General features: G+C 45.6%; 1 pseudogene; it reads right to left on the reverse strand.

Annotated features, from left to right (window-relative positions):
• Positions 1 to 534: 534 nt before the first annotated feature.
• LOC101836909 lies at positions 535 to 1,171 on the reverse strand (annotated as a pseudogene).
• Positions 1,172 to 7,108: the final 5,937 nt, after the last annotated feature.

The raw sequence follows: 7,108 nt of genomic DNA on the forward strand, positions 1-7,108 counted from the left end.
CAGGGAGGCTTCAGCTTGCCAGTGAATTTGTTCTCAGCTATCAAGTACACAAAGCAGGGATTTCTATGGTGCAACCCCTTCCCAAGAGGCCAAGGCCAACAGGCATGGGCAGAGGAAGAAAAGGTAGAAGTCAAGGTTCTGCAGGTCTTCCTTGAGGTATTCCACCCTCCGTTAGCTGTTCCTCCCAAGCCGGAGGCTCCAGTAGGAGCAGAGGCAAAGAGGGAGGGTGAAGTTGAGAGGAGGTGCTGGGAAGGCCATTGAGCAGCCAAACTTCTGGATTGTGTCCACATCAGTGCTCTGTCTTCTGAAATAGGAAAACCACATTGAAAGCCTGATGCTGTCATTGCTGCTTGACAATGACAAGAACATGAAAACCCCAAAGCGCATCTTCATCCTTTGGGGACTCTAGGCTGGTTAGTAGTGGTCTCTGCCTGTTTCTTCTTAATCTGGGGTTTAAGAGAGGACAGATGAGCCAGGCCAGTCTCAAGGAGACTGGTAGGAGGGACCCCAGTTTCCAAGGGCAGTGTTGAGTTTTCATCCAAAGTGTCTGAAAGGCTTTTCAGACCTGCTGGTCTTGGTGTCGCCACTGGCTGCCTTGCAGATGACACTGTTCATGTGTTTGCAGTGGCAACCAGGGTGTCTCAAGTAGTCATAGCCATGCTGAGCCAGCTTGACACAGCTGTGGCTGGCAGGTAGCACAGCAGACATGGCAGCACCACAGAGAGGGCACCCATGAAGGACCAGCGGGCACAGCAGTTGGAGTGGGAGCAGGAGCAGGGATGGTCAGCGCAGGAGCCCTCATCATCCTCATTGGTGCAGTGGTAGAAGATGCCTTGCACCAGGCACATGCATGTGCCATAGTTGACCAGGGTCTGGGCTGAGCACAGGCACTCCTGGTTGCAGACCCAGCAGGAGGGTAAAGTCTGAGGGGATGCGCATTCCTTGCATTTACACTTCCACAGGCCTCACACAGCAAGAAGTGCTTGTCTAGCTCTGGTGGAGCTGCTGGGCCCTCCAGGTCCAGTGGCTTACAGTGGACCACCTTGGGCTAGAGGAGCACAGCCCTAGGGGAAGCCTGCTCAGCTACTGGCAGTGGAGCCATATGGTCCAGGAGCCTCTGGTCTGAGGAGGTGCTGCCGCTGCTGTTTATAGAGCTGGGAAATATTATCATCTTCCTTAAACAAAACTTATTCCTGTTAGCAGTCACTGCCTATCATCCATCTTTTCCCAACTACTCCCTCACCCTGCTTCCCAAAGTAACCACTAATTTACCTGCTTCTATTCTAATTTCAAGTAAATGGTATATACACTACATGATCTTTTGTTACTGGACTCCTTTACTTAGATGCTTTTAAACCCATCCATGTTGTATCATATATAATATTTTATTTATATTAAAGGCTGAAAATGTTAATTTTATTTATCTGGCTGTTGGGTTTGGATATTTGGGCTGTCCTAAAAAATTCTGGGAAAAATATTCACATATACTGCCTTTGTGAGTGACCATGTTTCAGTTTTCTTGAATATATACTAAATGATTGAATGTTGGGATAACTTGATGTGTAATTTTTTTTGAGAAACTTGTTTTTCATGTTAGTTGAACTATTCTGCATTCCAAGGAGGAACACATAAGACTTTGATTTTAAACACCCCCTGTCACGTCTGCTGCGCGGCCTGTGTCCGAGAACGTGCGGAGGGTGTCGGGTATTGAAAACACAGAGACTTGTTCAATGATATAAAGAAAACTTTAAACAGGCTCCAAAAAGGTTCAAGAAAAACTTCCTAAGAAAAGCTCCCACCAGAGAAGCTTCTGCGCTCTCCTCTACCCTGGCTGGTTCTGCTCTCACCCAGAGGTGGATGTGTGTGGGTTTTTGAAGGTGCGGTTAGTCTTTGGACAAGGTCGAGGTCAGGGCGGTTTCCGTGGGAAGGCCTTTCCCAGGAACTTATTGTATCGTTTTTAGTAAACATGTTTTTACTAAACATTGTCTTACAGCTGCCTACTCCCAGGCAGAAGGGGAAGTGGCCAGGAACTTATTGTATCGTTTTTAGTAAACATGTTTTTACTAAACATTGTCTTACAGCTGCCTACTCCCAGGCAGAAGGGGAAGTGGGTCTCTGCTCAAGGTCTGGTGTTCCCACAATTCACCCCTTTTTATTTTTAAATGAGGCACTCCTGGCTTAGGTCAAGTAGGGTCACCCTCCCTTTCCCGTCTTTGGGGGACCTTGAACCCCTGTTTTAGGTGGGAGGGGTCTTCCCCACAGGTTGCCCGTCATCGGAGATACCCCAACCTTAAATCATCTGTAACCAACCTTTATGGCTATCGGGATTGCCATGGGCTAAGCTAAGCAATACTTGGTTACGGATCTCTTGCCTCTGGAACAAGGCACGTTTGAGCTCAGCATAAAGCCAGAATGCCTACCGCCACTGCCACCATTTCCAGGACCCCCATTGACATAGCGCCTCTCCATCACCATACCCATCACCAGATCTGGGCCATAACATTCTACGAGCCTTCATCTGTTACAAGGGTAACCCGCATGTGATTTACATTTACAATTTGATAAAGTTTCCAATCGTTTCAAGATCTGCTCAGGAAAGCATTTAGAAAGTGCACTTGCACAGATACATTGGGCACAATCATTGATGTTACACATGTAGCATTATGAAAAATATGAACAATAGTTGTCACATTAGGACAAGTTGCATTTCTCCAGAAAAATACACTGGCCTAGTCGTGATTCCAGAAATAGGAACCATCAAGTCTGATATTTCAAGTGACCATGTCATGTTCAAATACTGAAAAGAGGCTTTTGCCACTCATCATAGTCCATACCAATGTCCATATGCTTTAAATGGGTCCTTTTTTCTCTGTTGGCTTTACGATGAAAACTCATGGGTCCAGAAGGTTGATGCAGCAGGTCTGTTGAGAAATTGGAAATCTCGAACCGACTGTTTTCTCTCTTTCTTGGGCTCTAGATTCGATGACATCAAGAATCAGGAACACTGATTTAGGAGATCTCACTCAAACTGGCTTATGTAGGCTCCCATGGTCTCAGGTCCAGTTTTTCTCTGCTCCATGCATCTCACTAAATGGTCTGACAGTTGCTGAAGCTCTATTCCTTTCCTGCAAGAAAACACAAACATGCCCTCGACCCCAAATTAGGGTCTTCTCCACTGTCTAGTGTATGGATGTCTCCATTTGATCTGAGCAATGGTTGCTCAAGTTCCATCATGCCAGAATCTGTCTGAAGCTCACTGGCATTCACATTATAAAATTTTTAAATGAGGAGTGTATTATTTGATGAGTCATGTGGGGACTGGGGACATTATTCCCCCTTTTTATTTTCTAAAAAAATTTTCTTTTTGAACTGTTGAAGCTGGACCATAACAGTAGAAGGATTTGTCTACCCTCCTTGGTTAACTATCTAGGTAAATTGGGCTTACTAAATAACTTTTGAAAATTATTTGAAGTCTGTGAGCAGTCTTTCCCAATCTAACCTGTAGAACTCTCACTAGCTGACAAGGCCTCATTTGTATCTTAAACTTTTCTGTTAAAACATTAACAGACTGGCTGGATGTTCCTTTTGGCTATATTTAACACAATCTAGGTAGCTTCTTAACTATTTTTGAAGGGATTTAAGTATCCTTTTAATCATATAATCAGTTCACACTCACGCATTCACAATCACATTTCATACATACCGGTGTGGCCACACCATACATTCAGAACATACATGCATCTTTTAGTCATCCTTTTTCCCTAGGTCATGATTAGTCTGTTGCAATGAAGTTTCCTTAATTGAAATCTATGTAAAAGAACAACTCCAGCCAATCCTTGAACTAAAAAGGTTAAAAAGTCCTATATGTTTTTATCATTCCTCCATTTGAGCTACAGTCATGGGGTACAGCCGTACCTACTCCTTGTAACTCTGTAGATGCAAGGTAGAGAGGCCAGGCTTTTGGCCAAAAGTTTTTAGAGATGACTCACAAAATAGAACTTAAATGTAAACAAAATTTTCCATTCCATATACCTTTGTCTTTGTCTTTTTCTTTAATTAATACCAGTACCAATTTTTTTTTGAGTCAGGGTTTCTCTGTATTGTTTGGAGGCTGTCCTGGGACTTGCATAAAGGTGTGTTGGGATTAAAAGCATATGCCGCTGGGAATCTCTTGGATTCCCCTACTTCCTGACCCTGGTATCAGGCTTAGGAGGGGAAACTCAGAATGTCTAGTTTCTGACTTTTTAATCTCATTGGCAGCAGCCGCTTCAATGTATTATTGGTGTTATAAAATGGATGAACAGGGAGCTGGCATTAACATGGGGGAATCCTCACCAACGCCCATATTTCCCTTACCTGAGTGTTCAGCAATGGTTGGATCATCTTTATCATGGTGAGCATTACTAGTATCCGGAGTAGTATTGGGGTCGACATGCCTGATGCACCGTTCGGGGACCCAAATGGGCTTCTCACTTCCTGGAGGGAAAACACAAACAGCCCCTCGGACCCTAGCTAGTAGGGAGTGGGTGGCTGCCAATTTCCTGTAATCAAATCCTTCCATCTGACCCATCCCAAGGACTGGGAGGGTTTGTTCCAATGTCTCTCCATAGCAGACAAATTATTACGGTCTACGGTCAAAAAATTTAAAATGTAAAGTATGGTGGATAACTGAATATTGGGGAGGTAACATACTCCCCCTTTTTTATTTTCTTAAAATACTGTTTGAGAGTGGCATGGGTGCGCTCCACAATAGCCTGTCCCGTGGGGTTGTGAGGAATACCAAAAGAATGGACAATGTGATGTTCCCTGCAAAAGGCAGCAAAGCGATTGCTGGCATAGGCAGGGCCATTGTCCGTTTTTAGGGCATCTGGAACACCCATGTAGGCAAAGGCCTGCAGGCAATGAGAAATAACATCTTTAATCTTCTCTCCTGAGTGGAGAGAGGCAAAAATCAGTTTAGAATACGTATCCACCGAGACATGCATGTATTTTAATTTCCCTGCCTGTGGCAGGTGAGTGACATCCATTTGCCAGAGATGGTTGGCCCTGAGGCCCCGGGGATTTACCCCCTCATTGGGAGAATTATGATAAGGGGCACAATCAGGGCACTGAGAGGTAATCTGTGTAGCTATGGATAAGGGGCACCCAGTGTGAAATTTAATGGAGCGGGCATTTAGATGATACCTCTCATGGAGCTGGTGGGCCAGCTGCTCCTGAGTAAATAAGACCCTAGGGCGGGTCAAGGAGTCAGCAATTTCATTGCCCTGGGCAAGGGGTCCTGGAAGGTTAGTATGTGCACGAATAAATCCCACATAAGCAGGGTGGATGCGCTGCCAAATAAGATGTTGGAGCTGAACTAATAAGGAACGAACCTGGGAGGTTGGAAGAACATATGGAGAAGTTTCTAAAGGTCTAACAATGTTGGCAACATAAACACTATCCGTATATAAATTAAAGGGCTCTCCCTCAAACATTTGGAAAGCCATCAAGCATGCAAACAACTCGGCGGCTTGTGCTGACATCTGCCCTATGGGTACCCTCTTCTGCACCTGAGAAGAAACCACCACCGCGAAACCCTTGGAGGAGCCGTCTGTAAAGACTGGGCGAGCTCCAACTAGAGGGTTCTCCTTTAAAATCTTGGGAAAGATCACAGGGTGTTGTTTGAAAAAAGACATCAAGGGGCTGTTGGGATATTGGTTATCAAACTGTGCGCCTGTAGATGTAATAAACAGGGTCCACCCATCATGGAAGATCTGTAGATGTTCCACCTCCTCCTTACCATAAGGAAGGATAATTTTATCAGGACTCTTTCCAAAGGTTTGAATGCTAAACTTGTGTGCCTTCCACAACAATTGTAAAATGAGATCATAGTAAGGGGTCACTACCTTCTTAGGGGAGGCTGACAAATGTACCCAATAAATAGGACCAGTCTGCCAAAACACGGCAGTGGGCAAAAAGCTAGATGAAAGTACAACCAGAACAAGGGGCTGCCCATAATCTATACGCCGAAGGTGGGCTTGCTCTATACTTCTTAACAACAATTGTAGGGCTTCCCTGGCCTCTGGGGTAATCTGTCTAGGGAAGTTGGAGCAGGGTCCCCAGGAAGAATATCATAAAGCGCTTTAAGAGCCCCTGTTTTAATAGAAAGAGAAGGGCGAAACCATTGCACCTCTCCCAAGAATCTCTGCCAATCATGAAGTGTTTTTAAATTTGAACAATCGATTTGGAGTCTTTGTGGCCGGAGGCCAGTTTGTTGAATTTGATGACCCAAATAAGTATAAGGGGGTCTCTTTTGGATCTTTACAGGAGCCAAAATAAATCCTCGGGCCTCCAGAAGCTCCTGTAGCTCTGCAAAGGCTATGTAACATTGTCTTTCTTTGGCCGCGGCCAAAAGAATATCATCCATGTAGTGGATAATGTAAAGATCAGGGAACTTACGTCTGAGGGGATCTAAACAGGCAGCTACATAAATCTGGCATATAGTTGGACTATTAGCCATCCCTTGGGGAGCACCACCCATTGGAAGCGAAGGGCAGGCTCCCTAAAGTTAATCGCAGGAAGGCTAAACGCAAACCGAGGACTATCTTGAGAATGCAAGGGAATAGAAAAGAAGCAATCCTTCAAGTCAATGACAATCAAATGCCAGTCTTTAGGAATGGCCACAGGCACGGGCAAGCCAGGCTGCAGAGCCCCCATAGGCTGCATGGTCGCATTCACGGCCCTCAAGTCTTGTAGTAACCTCCATTTCCCTGAAGATTTTTTTATTACAAATATAGGGGTATTCCAAGGGGACGTGGAAGGAACCAAATGACCTGCCTCCAATTGTTCTTGAACTAGCTGGTGAGCCGCCCTTAGTTTCTCCGCTGGTAAGGGCCACTGTTCCACCCATACCGGATCATCTGATAGCCATGTGATGGGTATGGGGGCTGGCGGCGCAACAGTGACCCTCATCAAAAATGGCCAAAACCCTTCCTATCCCCTGGGGCCCTGGTCTCCAAAGGGAGGGATGCCACAGGGCAAACCTCTCCCTGTTCTAGTTTACCTAGTTCCCTCCCCAGGCTCCAGCCCCTCCCTTGTGTCATCTGGGGGCCCCTGCTTTTGGACTTGG

This window comes from Mesocricetus auratus, unplaced genomic scaffold (assembly GCF_017639785.1).
Source record: "Mesocricetus auratus isolate SY011 unplaced genomic scaffold, BCM_Maur_2.0 Super-Scaffold_100013, whole genome shotgun sequence".
Classification (NCBI taxonomy): Eukaryota; Metazoa; Chordata; class Mammalia; order Rodentia; family Cricetidae; genus Mesocricetus; species Mesocricetus auratus.